The sequence below is a fragment of the Sus scrofa genome, chromosome 15 (assembly GCF_054392235.1).
Source record: "Sus scrofa isolate SSC_HxYL_T2T_F1_AM1 chromosome 15, Sscrofa_HxYL_maternal_Yorkshire_Landrace_v2.0, whole genome shotgun sequence".
Taxonomy (NCBI): domain Eukaryota; kingdom Metazoa; phylum Chordata; class Mammalia; order Artiodactyla; family Suidae; genus Sus; species Sus scrofa.
Genome location: NC_139397.1, coordinates 24,920,458 through 24,938,228, shown reverse-complemented (window position 1 = coordinate 24,938,228; position 17,771 = coordinate 24,920,458). Strand labels below are relative to the sequence as shown.

General features: G+C 36.6%; 1 protein-coding gene and 1 pseudogene across 5 annotated transcripts in view; one reads left to right on the top strand and one right to left on the bottom strand.

Annotated features, from left to right (window-relative positions):
* Positions 1–17,771, bottom strand: part of LRP1B (LDL receptor related protein 1B) — a 1,884,722-nt gene that overhangs the window by 533,663 nt on the left and 1,333,288 nt on the right. The gene's annotated exons all lie outside the window — the stretch shown is intronic.
* Positions 7,990–8,673, top strand: LOC146395755 (swi5-dependent recombination DNA repair protein 1 homolog pseudogene; annotated as a pseudogene).

The window sequence follows — 17,771 nt, the reverse complement described above, 5'->3', positions numbered from 1 at the left end:
CTCTGAGCAGTGCTTTTGTGGCATCCCATAGATTTTGAGTGCTTGTGTCTTCTTTTTCATTTGTCTCGAGGTATTTTTTCATTTCCTTCTTGATTTCCTCATTGACCCATTGGTTTTTTTAGTAGCATGTTGTTTAGTCTCCATGTAGTCAGTTTTGTCTTATTTCTTTTCCTGTGGTTGATTTCTAGTTTCATGCTATTGTGGTCAGAGAAGATACTTGAAATAATTTCTACACTCTTAAATTTGTTGAGGCTGGTTGTGTGCCCCAATATATGATCAATCCTTGAGAATGTTCCATGTGCACTTGAGAAGAATGTATATGCTGATTTTTTGGATGAAATGTCCTGAAAATGTTGATTAATTCTAACTTTTCTATTGTGTTCTTTAGCATCTCTGTGGCCTTACTGATTTTCTGTCTAGAGGGTCTGTCCATCGATGTGAGTAGGGTGTTAAATTCCCCTACTATGATTGTATTCCCATCAATTTCTCCTTTTATGTCTGTTAGTATTTGTTGGAAGTATCTGGGTGCTCCCGTATTAGGGACATATGTATTGAGGATTGTAATATCCTCTTCTTGAATGGATCCTTTAACCATTAAGTAGTGTCCTTCTTTGTCTTTCTTTATGGCCTTTGTGTTAAAGTCTATTTTGTCTGATATGAGTATTGCAACTCCTGCTTTCCTGTCTTGTCCATTGGCATGAAATATGTTTTCCCATCCCCTCCCTTTCAATCTATCTGTGTCCTTTGCCCTAAGGTGAGTCTCTTGTAGAGAGCAGATTGAAGGTTTTTCCTTTTTTGTCCAATCTGCCACTCTTTGTCTTTTGATTGGAGCATTCAGTCCATTGGCATTTAAGGTGTTTATTGATAGATATTTATTTATTGCCATTTTAAACCTTGTTTTCCAGTTGATTCTATGTTTCTCTTTTCTTCTTTTCTTTTGTTTGGATGGTTTCCATTTATTTTATACTTTAGTATCTTTATTTTCAGTTTTTGTGATGTAATCTTTTGTGGTTTTGATTTGTGGTTGGCCTGTTTTTTAAGTATGTGAACACTTTCCTATATCTGCTTACTTTAGCCTGATAATCATATAGTCTCAAACACCCCATTAAGATAAAAAAAAAAAAGAATCTATATTTTCTTACTTTCCTTCCCCATATTGTATGATTTTGGTGTCTTTTTTTTTTTTTTTTTTTTTAACATCTTCATGTTTGGTTCTATATGCTGGCTTATTTAAGTCACTTCTTTCCAATTCTGGTTTCCTCTATCCTAGATCTACTTTTTTTTTTTTTTTTAATTTAGAGAAGCCCTTTCAGTATTTCTTTTAGAATGGGTTTCATATTGTTGTACTCTTTCAGCTTTTGTTTGTTGGATAAATTCTTTATTTCCCCTTCTATTTTAAATGATATTCTTGCTGGGTAGAGTATTCTAAGTTGCATATTTTTTCCTCTCAGAGCTTGAAATATATCTTGTCACTCCCTTTTGGCCTGTAGTGTTTCTGTAGAGATATCAGCTGATACCCTTATGGGGGTTCCCTTTTAATTAACACTTTGCCTTTCTCTTGCTGCCTTTAGAATCCTCTCTAACTTTTACCATTTTTATTATAATATATCTTTGTATGGGCCTATTTGGGTTCAACTTGTTTAGGGCCCTCTGTGCTTCCTGTTTATCTTGATATCAGTATCCTTTAGATTTGAAAAGTTTTCAGCCATAATTTCTTCAAATATATTTTCAGTCCTCTTTTCTTTTTCTTCTCTTTCTGGACTTCATATTATGCATAGATTGGCCCACTTTATATTATCCCACAGGTCTCTTCTATTGCTTTCATGTTTTTTCATTTGGTTTTCTGTCTGCTGTCCTGATTGGCTGATTTCCATTATTCTCTCTTCCACATCACTCATTCATTCCTCTGTATTATTCATTCTGATCTTTATTGCCTTTATCTAGGTTTGTATCTCTGCAAATGAATTTTCAAGTTTATCTTGGCTCCTCCTTATATTTTTATAGCTCCTTTCTGAGGGAATCTGCATTACTGTTCATATCCTCTCTTAATTCCTTCAGTATTTTCACTATCTCCCTTTTGAACTCAAAGTATGTCAAACTGCAGAGGTCTGTTTCATTGTTGATTGCTTTAGGTGAATTCTTCTGTTGCTTTAACTGCGAATGGTTTCTGAGCTTCTTCATCATGCTTCTGTTTTTCTTTTTCTGAGAATTTGGGAAGCCAAACTGTAGTTTTTCACAGTCCAGTGTGGTCTGGTGGGACTTGTTCTGTGAGGGCAGAGCATGGGCACCAGGAGTGCCTGAGGGTTCCAGTAGGTCAGATCCATGCAGGCTAGGCAGGGGCACTGGGAGCCTGCAAGGGTTCCAGCAGGGCTGGATCTATGAGGGCTGAGTGTGGGTACCAGGAGTGGGAAGGGTGCTGGCAGGGCCAGATCCGTGCTGGCAGGGCACAGGCACCAGGAAGGAGAGCTCAGATCTCTGCATACCAGTGGGCAAGTGTGCACACTGGGGCCCAAGGAGTTTTCTATGGCAGCCTGCCCCTTCCCAACAGTGGCACCTTGCATCTCCTGCGGGTCTGGACCTTCTCCCAGGTTCCATCTGCCGTGGCTTTTCACTCCCCAGCCCTTAGCATACCACTCCCCCACCAGCAGAAAATCGCTCCCTAGTCCCTTAGGCTGTCTCCACACCATCAACCCCAGCCTGTTCCCTGAGAGTGACCTCCAGAGCCTAAGTCTCAGCACCCAGCCCACAAGTGTCTCAGTCTGTGATGTCTGTGCCAGTGGTTCAGATGGTCTTTGCATCTCTCACTCTGCTTTTTGGATCTCAGACCTGCTACTGTGCTTTTCTCGGCTTCTTTGAGTTCCCTCCAACTCGGGTGATCTTTCCGTTGGTTAGGTGGCTTCCCAGGGTGTAGGTTCTCTTTCTCCTTCACAGTTCCCTCAGGGAAGTGTTAGACCCATCCAGATTCCTTTTCTCTCTCTATTTTTTCTTTTGTTCTACACAGTTCTGTCAAGAGTTCTTTCCCTTTTTGAAGGTTTAAGTTCTGCTACCATTCAGTTGGTGTTCTGTGTGAATCGTTTTACATATAGATGTGTTTTTTGATGTGTTTGTCCTCTTACTCTTCCACCATCTTGCCAGCTTCTCTCCTAACTATCTTCAGTACGGATATCCAACTACATATGAGGAATTTCTACCTGAATATAATCAAGTCTCTGCCAACTTTACTTGACTGAAATAAAATCCATTTTATTCTTCCTATGTATGCTTCTTTCCCAATAGACTTCTGTTATGAATTTAATGTTTGTTACTCCCTCTAAATTGATGTTACAAACTTACTCCTAGGTATAGCACCTAGGGAGGTGATTAGGTTGCAAGGGTGGACCTCTCAAGAATGGAATTATTGCTCTTTACCCTTTCTATTATGAGAAATTAAGACAATCTGACTCTCTGTGAACCAGGAAGCACGTTCTCACCAGACACAGAATCTGCTGCCACCCACCTTGATCTTGGACTTCCCAGCCTCCAGTACATTGAGAAGAAAATGTGTGCTGTTTAAGCCACCCAGTCTATGGTATTTTTGTTATAGCAGCCTGAATTCAGACAACTTCTCACAGGGAATGGTGTCCTACTCAGTCAATAGAGGTGAAACCAGCCAGCCATCATTTCTCTCTGCCCACAGCCATAGCATCTTCCAGGTGCTTATCTAATCTGAGAAAACCCAATTAATTCCTCACCTATATAATCTCAGGAATGTTTTTATTTCCTCTCCATTCCCAAGGAAGCTGCTTAGCTCAGGTCCTCATTCCTTCTCATTCTCCTAACTATAATTGTTAAGGGAACACTATAGTGATCTTTCCAAAATGCAAATCTAAACACATCACTCTGCAAAGGCAAATCTAAACATGTCACTCGGTAGAACTCTCCAATGGTTTTCCCCTGCCAAACCACTTTGCACGGCACAAAGGCCAGCCATGATTTGATGCCTACTTAACTTTCCATTACCAGATCTATTACTACCCACTGTGTACCTTGTTCCAGCAATAATGAATTACAGTCAATTTGAAATTTCCCAAGGATAGATTAACCACATTATGGGGGAAAAAAAAGGATGAAAACTAAGTAAAAGGCAGCTTATTTGTAAATAGAAAGAACTAAAACTGTTGTGAATAAGAAAAATATCTGTATATCGGGATGAGTCCATTATTTATAATTATATAGGGACCGTTCCATTTTTACATTGTATCTACTGCAAATCAGGAACGCCCCTCCACCTGGACGGTCAGAGGTGGATATGCTTGCTTGTAGCAGTCTGTCAGCCTGTTAGTTTCAGTGTGGGAACAGCTTTCTGTAGTTTGCCTGAAGCTTTGGGCAAAAATCTATTTCCTATGGCAGTGATGGAACTAGAAGTCACTTTACTCTGCCTTCTCCCAAGACTTGCTTTTATTTATTTTTCTTAAACAGAGAATTTGGAGAATGATGGGGAAGGAGGGATTGAGAGCACTGCAGAACAAAGTTCAAAATTTTGCTTTGAAGACTTGGTGACCTTGAGTTGACAGATATGGCCCTGAATTCTTTCAATTCATTGTTTCATTGGACTTACCTCACTGACAGCTGAGGGGGCAGTCTGGGGTTGTAAGGAGAAAAACTTGTGAATGGCAGGTAATTTAATTTCCAAGCTATGGTTTTGTTGTGTCACTAGGGAACTAGTACTTGTACAATGATGAAGGCGAGAATGACAGTGAGAAGGAAGACTTAGCTGACAAAAACAAGGCAGCTCCAAATAACTGCTTGCTGGGATATGTAGAAAACACAAAGTAGAGTTTATTCTATGAAAAATATTGTTTTCATCAGAAAAAGGGAAGAGGAGAAAGAGGAAGGGGAGGAAGACCTACTCAGATCAGAGTAAACTATTTCAGTATTTTAATAAAACACACTTGAATTAAAAATCCACCTTGTATCACAATTGTGTTTAGCTATGTCTGAACAATGTTTTATCTGTGACCTCCCAGTTTCCATTCCCCCGGTTAATGGGATAATACAGAGTTGAGATAATTTAACAAAATGATATTGCCAATACTCTTGTGCCCTTTTATATTTGCCCTCAATTCACTTCCTCCATCTGGAATCCTTACTTCCACCGCACACCCACCTCTACTCTCATTATCTGAATAATGAACACTTACACAAATTTCCAGACTCAGCTGGAATGGTACTGCTATTTGGGAACTTTGTCCCCGAAAGTGGTCCATTTGATCTTTTGTGTGGTTCTGTGATCTGTGTACAATTCTAACATTCATAATCCTGTAGCACTTTATTTCCTTAACATATCTGTCTCCTTGTTTAATATGTAAGATTCTTTGGGGGAAGAATTAAGTCTTATTAATTCTTATCCCCCATGCACATGCCAATGCCAGTTATATGAATGTTTTTTAAGGCTTGTTAAGAGTTGCTACGGTGAGACTATAGTAAGAGGGGGTTCTTCGGCATCACACAAAGGTGCTTTGACACCAACCTGTGACACTTACTCTCTGGGTGATCTTGAACAACTTATTTGGACTCTTAGTATTAGTCTCTTCATCTGCAAAATCAAGAAAATTCTACTACACTCGTATAATATTTGAAGTGGTTAGCCAAGTGGCTTGAATGGTAAGGAAAAAAAAAAATTGGTAGCTATATTGAATAAAAGAAAGCATGAGTCAAAAAGAATCTAAAACATACATGTGACTGTATTGATTCTAATACATAAAAAAATAAGAAAAACATTTCTTTTTTTTTTTTTTTGTCTTTTTGCCATTTCTTGGGCCGCTCCCACGGCATATGGAGGTTCCCAGGCTAGGGGTCCAATCGGAGCTGTAGCCACCGGCCTACGCCAGAGCCACAGCAACACAGGATCCGAGCCACATCTGCAACCTACACCACAGCTCAGGCAATGCCCAGATCGTTAACCCACTGAGCAAGGGCAGGGACCGAACCGCAAACCTCATGGTTCCTAGTCGGATTTGTTAACCACTGTGCCACGACGGGAACTCCAAATATTTCTACCTACTGTTCATAGAAATGTGTGTGTAACTTTTTTTTCAGACATGAATTACTGTGTTTCTATGACTTTACACTATTTCTCTGTAGCTAGCAGAATGTGCTCCCCCCAAATATTCCTCTTTGGCATGAGGATTATTTGGAGCTAATTCTTTTAAGAAAAAGAAGACACAAGAGACACTCTGAAAACAGAGTAGAAATTACCTTTTTGTAAGGAAAATTTGCATTAGAATGTGGGCTTATGCCAGGAAGACAGATTATCAGAGGTAACCTTTTTTTTTCTTTTTCTTTTTTTCTCTGGCCTCCCAGGGTATGTGGAATTTCCTAGGCCAGGGATCAAACCTGTGCCATAGAAGTGACCCAGGCCATAGCAGATGGCCTTAACCCCTTGCACCACAAGAGAATTTCCCAGAGGTAACTTTTTCATCTGAAAGGCTTATCTGCAAGGCAGGGTAACATTTGTCTACTAACCATTTCCTATTCTCACTTTTCCATGAATTGCCCTCCCCTCTTTGAAGCTGCAGACCCATATCTCCTTTCTTAGTTCAGAAAATAAGTGGCATAGAAAATAATTAATCAGATCTAAACCTCAATAGTCTAGTTACCTTTTGAATCTCATACCTTTGTGGGGCTCCCGCACCTACTTATATTTTTTTTCTTCTGTTAATTTGTCTTTTATGACAAGACACTATCAGCCAAGAATCTGGGATGGTAGAGAGAAAATTATTTTTCCTCCCTTACACTGTTAGTTAGATTCAGTCACATAGAGGCTGGTTGAGATGAGTAGTGTAATTCCTCACAGTGGAAAAGAATAATGCTATTTGACTGTGGTGAGCACTCCAAGTTTCATATGAAATGGCCTATTACAATAGGGAAAATATTAGAACTTCAATTTATATTTGTAACTGTTGTAAAAAAGGGAGATTAACAGTGTTCAAAGAAAACTACTTAATTCTTTGTTTGCCTTTTAGGTACACATGATTTAGGAGAAAGATTTAAGAGGATCATTTTCCCCCTTGTTAAGAAGCTCAGCTTAAGCAAGGTCTAAGGAGGGTTAAGCTAGATAATGACCTTCACTCTTTTGCACTGAGTTGTGCCACCCCCACCCTTGCCAAATCCATATACTGCAGCTCTAACACCCACTGTAACTATATTTGGAGTAGGGTCTTTGGAAAAGTGATCAAGTTACATGAAGTCATAATGCTGGTTCCCCAATCCAGTTGGACTGGTGTCATTATGAGAAGAGACCAGGGATGTGAGCACAGAGGAGAGACCATGTGAGGACATGGATCCATGGTGAGAAGATGGTCATCTGCAAGCCAAGGAGGCTTGGGTGGAAATGGGGGAGATGCTGCCCAGCAGGTATGAAGAATTGATAGATATTCAGATCTTCAGGAGGATGCCCTGAGTTCCTCATAGAGATTGAAAATGGGAAGATCCATTTAATATCAGAGTAAGCAGTATATTCTGTAATAACCTATATGAAATGAATATAGATACATAAAGATATAGATAACTGATTCACTTTGCTATACACATGAAATGAATACAATATCGTAAATCAACTATACTCTAATAAAATATTTATTTATTTATTTATTTATTTACTTTTTGCTTCTTAGAGCCTCACCCACTGCATATGGAAATTCCCAGCCTAGGGGTTGAATCAGAGCTGTAGCTGCTGGCTGATGCCACAGCCGCAGCAATGTGGGATCCAAGCCTTGTCTTCATGGATACTAGTTGGGTTCATTAGCACTGAGCCACAGTGGGAGCTTCAGAATTTTTTAAAAGCATAGAAAAAAAAAAAATGAAAGTAAGCAGATGGCTGCACCTACTTGCACTTTCAGCACTCTCTAGGGATGGCTAAAGGAGGTGGTATACTGAGGAAGGCAGGTGGATACCTGAAAGTTGGAATTTGGATAGTTGTGGAGTTGGGTAGAATTCCCTTTGCTCAAGGTAAACTAAGATCTCTTTTTCAAGATGGAAACTTTAGTAGCTGTGATTTTACCTAGCACTCCACAGGTATATGCTAATCCACCATAACTCCATACAACCAGTTCAAGAAAGCAACTTGAGTGCAACACTTAGAGAAAATGGTTAGGGAAAACAAGATCTTGTGTGTGTGTGGTAAAAGATCTTGAAGTAGATAATGATGAGAATGATCAGAACTTTACAGAGGATCCAGCATCTTCAATACAGGGAAAACAGTTTGGAATTTCAAGAAAATTTTGTACATAGAGAGAGTGAATATGAAGTACATATTTGAAAGAAACCTTTAAGAATAGCAATGCATGTAGATCCAAATCACTTGATACTGGGTTATGCAATAATCTCTAAACTGACTTTGTGATTGAAAACCATCTCAAACAAAGATTAAATGAAGAAAAGTCAAAATTGGGGAAGCAGGTTCAGAAGGAAGATCTTCAGAGGCTGAAACTAGTCAAAAAGTATAGCACAAAGAATGACCAGTCTCAGTCACAGTTTTTAACAAAGAACTGGAAAAGTTATAGACAGCTATTTCTCTATGAATTGCAATCAGCTGTGTGTAAGAAACTAAATATCACTCAGTTGATAGACCACTATGGTTTACATAAGAAATTGCTACACTATAACAGAAATGAACCAGAATTTATGTTTTAAGTCATATTTTTTTCTCCAGAATACCTTCGTAAATGACAAATTAATTAAAAGGTACTTATCTGATTTTAAAGGGAAGAAATAAACCATTAAAGGCTTAGAAAAAGATATCCTGGTGAATCTGGATCAAGTGAGGGCACTCTGGTATCTAAACATAAACTAAGATCTAAAATGAAAATTTAGTACTTTGAATACATTTGTCAACAAAACCGCCGATTGTTAAAAAAAATTAAGAAAATCAAGGTTATAAATAATTTGCACCATTTTAGAAGTGATTTTTAATACATCACTTTATTTTGGTACATAAGTACTATGTTAGCTGTTAAAAATAATCCAATCAGTGAGTGTCTAAAACTAAACTGGTCTAAAAATTCTTGCATTTCTTTTAAGTTTATGGTCTTAGTTTTCCATCCTTTCATTGAATATTTCCATCTGGATGGACTGACAGGTAATTAAACTCATACATTCAAAATTTTAAAATACATGCCATACAAACATACATACGTACATTTGTAAAATCAAAACAAGCAAATCAAAACGTGTTGGGCAATTTTTAAGATAGGTAACTTTTTTTTGGGGGGGGGGTGTACCCGTGGTGTGCAGAAAATGTTGGACCAGGGATCAAACCCTTGCTGCAGCAGCAACTCAAGGAACAACAATGAAAAAGATGGATCCTTAAACTGTTATGTCACCAGGGAACTCCTAAGGTAAATAATTTTATAAAAGATTGGACCTCCTGATAGTCTGAGCAGGCTGGGACTTGGAATCACAATGTGAACAGTTAAAGGATATGGTTTTATTTTGTCTCAACTGAATAGTAATATCTAGGTTCTCACTAATATCTAGACTACATCTAAAACTGTACCTGAGGCACTTCCTTTAAATCAACCAAGTCCTATGTCTCTGTCTATACTTTTTGTGATTTTTTTTCCCCTTATAACTTTTACCCATTTCAAAATGGGATAGAAGAGGCTATAGTGAGTCAGTTAGAGCCAGTTGTCCACTAACTCTTCTGCTGAAGTCCCTACAACTACCTTGTATTAGATTTATGTCCAGGTTTGTCTATGGGACAGGCATTCTATGGTTTAATGTAGGATTTTGTTTAATCTCCTGTTTTATTTTGTTTTTATAGTAGTCACTTAGAGTTTTATAGCAGATGTTTCTTTCTATCACTTGAGATAAACAGAATGGAAGTCTCTAATCCTAGTAACCAAACCCTATATGGAATAGTTCTCAGGAGGTATTAAATCTCAGTAGACATTGTCCTAAATATGTTATTCTTATGATCAGGTCTTGGTTTTTAGTTTTTGGAAGGACTCTGAAAAATGGGAAATAGGCTTAGAAGATGATAGTCATGATGTAGAAAGGTCTGAAAACCATGTCACTTAGAATGAAAGAAAGAAAACTAGATATCTGACCAGATATTTCAAATGGGAGGGGAAAGCTGGGAAAAATAGGACAGAATGCCTATGACTGCAATTGAAGACTAATGGTAAAGCCTTAAAAAATGTGTAAATTATTTGAGTCAGAAAGGCTACATCTAAAACTGTACCTTAAGCCCTGTAAATAATTACTTATGGATAGTTATCACATAACTAATAATTTTTGAATAATTTCAAAAAATTAACTTAAATATTTATATATAGCTAATTGTTTAAATAAAATACATAAGTATACAGTATATAAATATTGCATAAAGTATATAAACATTAAAATGATATTGTGGAAATCTTTATTGACCTAGAAATCAAAGTTTGTGACAAAATTGAAAGGGAGATTATGTCTAATTTTTTAATAATGTCATAAATTTTAACTCTTCTAAGTAGTTTTAAATCAGAGTTTGTCAACAAAAATTACTTATATTAAATGATACTATTCTGCCTATTTTAAAAATCACTTACAGATCAATATTAATATTAACTTTTTAATTCAATTAATTTAAATCATTTTTACAGTGTGCTTCTAGAGCAATTTTTTTTAATATTGTATGAGCATCAGCAAACAAGCATTTTATTATGGTTCGAGCACAATATGCAGTAAAAGGCTCCAATATTTTAAAAACTGCTTCAAATGGCTGTTCTATCCTGGATAATTTATTGCTCTGTCCTTATTATTAAAATATGAATGTTGTTATTATCCAACTCTTGACACTGCCAAATAATTAATACTGTAAAATTTACTGAATACGAATATATATGTAGGTGTAAATACAAATATATTACTGGGGAAAAGGTTAAAAAATAAATACTGTCACAAATAAATGATCTTTGGTGCTCCCATTTGCCATGTTCCTGTCTTTCCCAAATTATTTAATATGATCTATCTATTCACTTGAAAATAAAAACATGTAAAACCTCTACATTTTAGCACATTTCAGGAGGAAACATTGCCTATTTAAGTAATGCTACCAAAATATTATGTCACTGCAGCTCAATACTTTCAATTGAATTGGATGGGATTGCTGCCAGCTGGAACACACTCTTGAATCGGAAAATTAAAAAAAATGAAATTGTTCATAAAGTGAGCATTGTCCTATAATCCTTTATTTTATAGTTTATTAAACCATGCATGTTATGTTTTAAATTTGAATCATGAAACAAACAAAAATGCATGTGCTTTTTATAAAGAAACTCAGAGTGAACATCCCTGTGTGATCACTTCACAGTGCCCTCATTTTCATACCCAATAATCCACAAGACATGGTCGTGGGATATGAGAAATAAATCAGAATACAATGTTCCTGAACAAGGAATGCAATTATGACATTTGTAAACACATACAGTTCTAATTATGTTTTAGATTTCAAGCAAAATGGTAACCTTATTATTATTATTATTATTACTTTTTTATGGCCATAGCCATGGCATATGGAAGTTCCCAGCCAGGTAGTGAATCTGAGCTGCAGATGTTACCTAGGCAGCAACTGCTGCAGCACCAGATCCTTTAAAGTATCTCGCGGAGCCACCTGAAGTCAGATTTTTAACCTACTGTGCCACAGCAAAAACAGTAACAATATTGATACAAAATGTTTTTAGAAAAAAGAGTGGTAAGATGATCGGTAGATGTGATTTTGGTCATTCTACATCAAATATTTTCCAACTTTGACTAGATTTCTCACAAGAAAAATTCCCTATGAAAAATACAGATGGTGCAATATATTTTTTAATTGGCTTTGGACTTTTTACTATTATTATTATTATTATTATTATTTTGTCTTTTTGTCTTTTCTGGGGCCGCACCTGTGGCATATGGAGGTTCCCAGGCTAGGGGTCTAATTGGAGCTGTAGCAGCCAGCCTATGCCAGAGCCACATCTGCGACCTACAACACAGCTCACCACAACACCGGATCCTTAACCCACTGAGCAAGGCCAGGGATCAAACCCGCAACCTCACGGTTCCTAGTTGGATTTGTTAACCACTGAGCCACGATGGGAACTCCCAGATGGTGCAATATTATGAGAGAAAAAAAAAATACATGAATGCCTAGATTTAATTTGCATGGAAATGATTTGGAGGTATATTGGCTATTTCCAAAAAAAAAAAAAAATCAAAAAATGCAAAACATGTTTCAAGGGGACTCTCCAGATAAACTTTCAAATAATGAAATATGGTTAAATCATTTTGAAATTTTACTGATATTATAGGTTATGGTTGTTGTCTATAACTATACATCTTTTATGTATTCTACTGTCCAAACAGTGGAAATATTAAGAAATATTCCAACTTAAGAAATCTGGGTAGTTTTGCCTCCTTTAAGGACAGTATTAGGGATGATGAGGCAGATCCAGCCTTAAAAACATAAAAATGTTCTTCCAGGTTGAGGTCTTAGCAGGCTTACAATGTTACAAGTATTACTCATGTTTTACTATTTCAGTAACTAGAGTCCTCTTGCAAAGGTTTCTGGGTCACCTACCTGTCCTTATAAATCTCATCTTATCTTTAAGGCAAAGCTCTTAAGCTATTCCAAGGCAAAGCTATTCCAAGGTAACAGAATCTTTTTTCCTCCCGCACATAATCCCATTATGAGTCAATTCAGCATAAAATAATCTAACCAGTGACCTTTTGAATACTGTCCATCTTTGATACACCTATGTCTACATATATAGAACAATTATACACAAATTTGAAAACCTAAAAGCATAGGAATTTTTAAAGGTGCACCCGATTTATGTTTACTTCTTTTTCCCAAGCCACTCAAGATATTCCTTGAATAGTTATAGTTTAAATATGGAACATTATTATTTAGAATTAAATTGATGCAGATATTTATTTCCACTCTGTGCTGACACTGATTATGAAAAGAGGAGAAAACAGAAATTTAGATATTGATGCTCGATCACAAATCATTTCTTTTTAATTTATTTGAATCTAGGTCTATATGACCCCTGCCCATCCTCCATGATTAGATGCTATCCTTTCAAGTTTCATTCGGGTTGAACAAAACTGCCAAACACAGTTATCCCCTTTATTTGAGGATTCACTTTCCATGGTTTCAGTTACTCAAGGTCAACAGAGTTCTGAGGATACGAAATGGAAAATTCAAGAGATCAACAATCCGTAAGTTTTAAATTGCACATTAGTCTGAATAGCATGATAAAATATCTGTGCAGCACTGCTCCAACCAGACTGGGATACCCAACCATCAACATTGCCTTTTTTTCTTTTCCTGATATCCAACCATCTCTGTCATCACTGCTCAGTGATCCTAGACTCCCAAAGGTGATGATCCTCCTTCTGCTGGAGAGTCAGAAGCTCAATACTAGCCAAAGGCTATCTCACAATTCCTGTGCCATTCTCCTCACCTCATCTCATCACGTAGTAATCATATCACACCACCACAAGAAGAAAGGTGATTACAGTAAGATATTTTGAGAGAGTGTGAAGAGAGCAAGACTACATTCACATCACTTTATATTTTTATAATTGTTCTATTTTATTATTAGTCATTATTGTTAATTTCCTTCTCCGCCTAATTTATAAATTAAATTTCATCACAGGTGTGTATGTACAAGAAGAACAAACATACTATGTATGATTTGGTACTATGCTCAGTTTCAGGCAACCACTGAGAGTCTTGTAATGTATCTCCCAAGGATGAGCAAAAGTACTATAGTTAAGAGAACTCAAGTCTGATTGTTTAACTTCAGTCTAAATGAATAATGCTCACCAGATGATGACATGATTCCGAGTTACTTTTTTACATCCCAACTTGAGATAATGCCTAAAATGTATAGACTGACTTCTGGAATGACCTTTTTAATTCTCTTGATTTATTTTCAAGCTCTAATTAAAATACTAATTAAAATACTGTTGTAACTAAAACATTCTACATCTTTCCCTACTCTAAATATTTTACTTTTTCTTCTTTTCATTTGGGGGAGGGAGGCTGTGCCCACAGCATGCAAAACTTCCTGGGCCAGGGGTCGACATCATAGCAGTGACCCAAGCCACAGCAGTGACAACCCTAAATCCTTAACCTGCTGAGCCACCAGGGAATTCCTATTTCTTCTTTATAAATGTAAGAGGAGACATAGGGCAATTAAAATTATTGTATCTCCATTCAAAAATTTTACATTTTCAAATTTATTCTTTTTTTAATGGCATAAACATGAACAATGTAATTTTTTTCTGAAAAATGACTTCAGAAAAATTAACCTTTAGTAGTTTATAAAGGGGGAACAATCACTGTTTAATGCTCTTAAGTATGGTAAAGCTTAGATGATATAATTATTCCATTTATGTTAATGAGACCATTCTCTGATTACTAATTATAATCTGATTAAAAAAATAGTACTTGATGTACTTTGCAATTGTCTATTTATCCATTCTGTTAGGTAATTAGCATTAAGAAGGGTAACATATTGGAACACAGCAATTTAAGGTGACAAAAATTGCTGGAACAGAATCATATATAGTCCTTCAGAGATTTCTCATAGTACTTTTAATGCAAATTTTGATGGGCTATTAGTTTTCATTAATGGTGGTTCGAGTACTTAGAGAAGACAACTATGTACTATACTTAGTGCTGGGCAAATTGCCTGGATATATTTCATATATTACTGTTACTTTAATGAATAGTATTATGGCAATTAGAAGACTGATGGCTTAGAAAATTTAGGTAGTTGTATTTGAAGTTCTTTGACCTAAATGGCATTGCTCAGTATACACTAAAAAGTGACTTATACTTTTTTTAAAGTATGATTTGAAAGCAGAATCACTTAAAATATATAGCATAGTATGGTGTATTTAAAATAAACTGGTTTGTATATATCAAACTGTAGAGACCTGTAATGCAAGTATAGAAATTGAATCATTGAATCTGTTGTTGAAAAGTGGTTGTAAACATGATTATTAAGTAAGGTATCATTTGAATCTTTTTAAAGAACAATTTTCAAGCATTATACTCCATATTTCATGAATGCTTTCTACTAATATTTTGTAAAGGTATAATCTGATATCTAGAGATCATTCTCTAAAAAAAAGTCAGTCATATTTTAAAGAATATGTTAATAACTTTTCTAAATCTAGAATTTTTTTTTTTTTTTTTTTTTTTTTTTTTGGTTTTAAGGGCCTTACCAGTAGCATATGGAAGTTCCCAGGCTAGGGGTTGAATTGGAGCTGCAGCTGCTGGCCTATTCCACAGCCACAGCAATGGGATCAGTGTTGCATCTGCAACCTACACCATAGCTCACAGCAACGCCAGGTCCCTGACACACTGAGAGAGGCCAGGGATCAAACTCAAATCCTCATGGATACTAGTTGGATTTGTTTCCACTGCACCACAATGGGAACTCTTGTAAGTCTAGATAATTTTAACCAGCATAATACAATTTCATAAATATATAAATCATTCAAGCTTTTAATTTTAGAACATTTGAAATTAAAGCAACAAACTAGAAGTTCTTCAAAGTTAAGTTTGTTCTAAATAACTATAATTATTTTCTTCATATGACTGATTTTATGGTTTATTATTTCTACAAACATTAGCCATAACAGCTTGAAATAATCATATTTAATAGAAATTTCTCTCCTTTCTTATTAAAATGCATAATCATTAATAGCAACTTTGTATAAAATAAATTGGAAATAAAGCAAAACACATGGGGCAGAACTAATTCCATCATCATTAAGAATTTTATACACATGAAAACTAAAAGCTTTCCTTTAGAGAAGTACTGTATGTAACTACTTTTAGCTCATATTATATGCATAAGTTAACTAAAATCCTATTTTAGTACATTAGTTTAATGGTAGCAGTAAAATCATATGACACATCAGATATTTTTTTAAACATAGCAAAAGTCCCATGGAGGAGGAAAATAAATTGGATGCCTAGGGAATTTAAAAATAAAAAATAAAAACAAAAACAAACAAACAAAAAAAACACTTCTAAAAGCAAAAAGTGTTTGAAAACACAGTCCATGGAGTTCCCGTCGTGGCTCAGTTGTTAATGAATCTGACTAGGAAACATGAGGTTGCAGGTTCGATCCCTGGCCTTGCTCAGTGGGTTAAGGATCCGGAGTTGCCGTGAGCTGTGGTGTAGGTCACAGACGTGGCTCGGATCCTGCGTTGCTGTGGCTCTGGCGTAGGCCAGCAGCTACACCTCTGATTGGACCCCTAGCCTGGGAACCTCCATATGCCACAAGTGTGGCTCCACAAAGAAAAAAAAATAAAAGAAAATATAGTCCAATAGTAAATTTGCTATTCTTTTTTCTTTCTCTTCTTTAAACGTTCCTTCCCCATAGCTGAATGACTCTCTCCACTTCCCACAGATTCTTGCTCAACTGTCATTTCCCTGTGAAAACGCCATGACCTCTCTACTTAAAACAGTGATTTTTCTTGTTCCTTTCTTCCAGCTTAATGCTGTACTCCCTATTCTTTTGCCCTGGTTGAATTTTCTCTTTTAGTCTTTCACCACCTGACAAACTTTATTTTACTTTTTATTTGCTTTTATAGCTGACCCTTGGACAACTTAGGGATTAAGGACACTGCCCTTCCTGGAAGTTGAAAATCTGAGTATAACTTGTAGTCAGCCCTCTGACTATGTGGTTCCTCTTTATCTGTGCCTTTGCATCCAAGGGTTCAACCAACTGTGGATCCTGTAGTATGGTAGAATTTACCATTGAAAAAAATCCCCATGTGAGTGGATCCACACAATGCAAATTCCTAGCATTTAAGGGTTAATTGCAAGCTGTTTTCCCACTCTAATAATATTAACGCTTCATGATGAAATTATTACCTGCTTTGTGCCTTGCTGCTTACAAAACCCCTAAATAGTGCCTGGTTCAAAATAGTCACTTGATAAATTGTTGAACGGGTGAATGATACGTATCCCTATCAAAATTGGGATAGATCGGCATGCTCTCTGTATTATGATATGATATAGAAGTATAAATAGAAACATAAGAGAATCGAATCTGGACTCTTTTTCATGAAGTTACATTTAAGAGAAAGAAAACAAAGATGAAAAAAGTGTATCATCCCTCCCTCCTCTGCCACCCACCCTATCTTTCTCTCAAAGACGATTTCATACCAGCTTTTATAAACACCAGGTGTTCACACATATATATTTGAGGCTTTTTTTCCTCTTTTTTTTTTCTTTTCTGTTTTTCGCCTGGAAGTTCCTGGGCCAGGGATGGAATCTGAGCCAGAGCTGTGACCTATGCCACAATTGTAGCAACACCAGATCCTTAATGCACTGCACTGGGCCAGGGATCAAACCAGCACCTCCAGAGAGACATGCTGGATCATTAACCTACTGTGCCACAGAGGGAACTCCAAGGTGTTCTATTTTAACTAAAACTTGTGATGAGAAGCCTCCAGTCACAATATCAGGCTTCAATGGGGTCTCAGGATCAGAAGAATCTTTTTGGTATGAGCAAGTTCCTCAGCCTTGGCACTATTTATATTTGGGGCCAAACAGTCCCTTGTTAAGGGGGACTCTACTGTGCCTAGCAGGATGTTTACCAGGCTTCCTGTTTTTCACTCACTAGAATGCAAGTAGCAACCCTTTTTTCCCAGTATCTGTGATCTAAATGTCTTCAGGCACTGACAAATACTTAATGGTAGAGAGAAGCACCTTGGGTTTGAGAATCACTGGC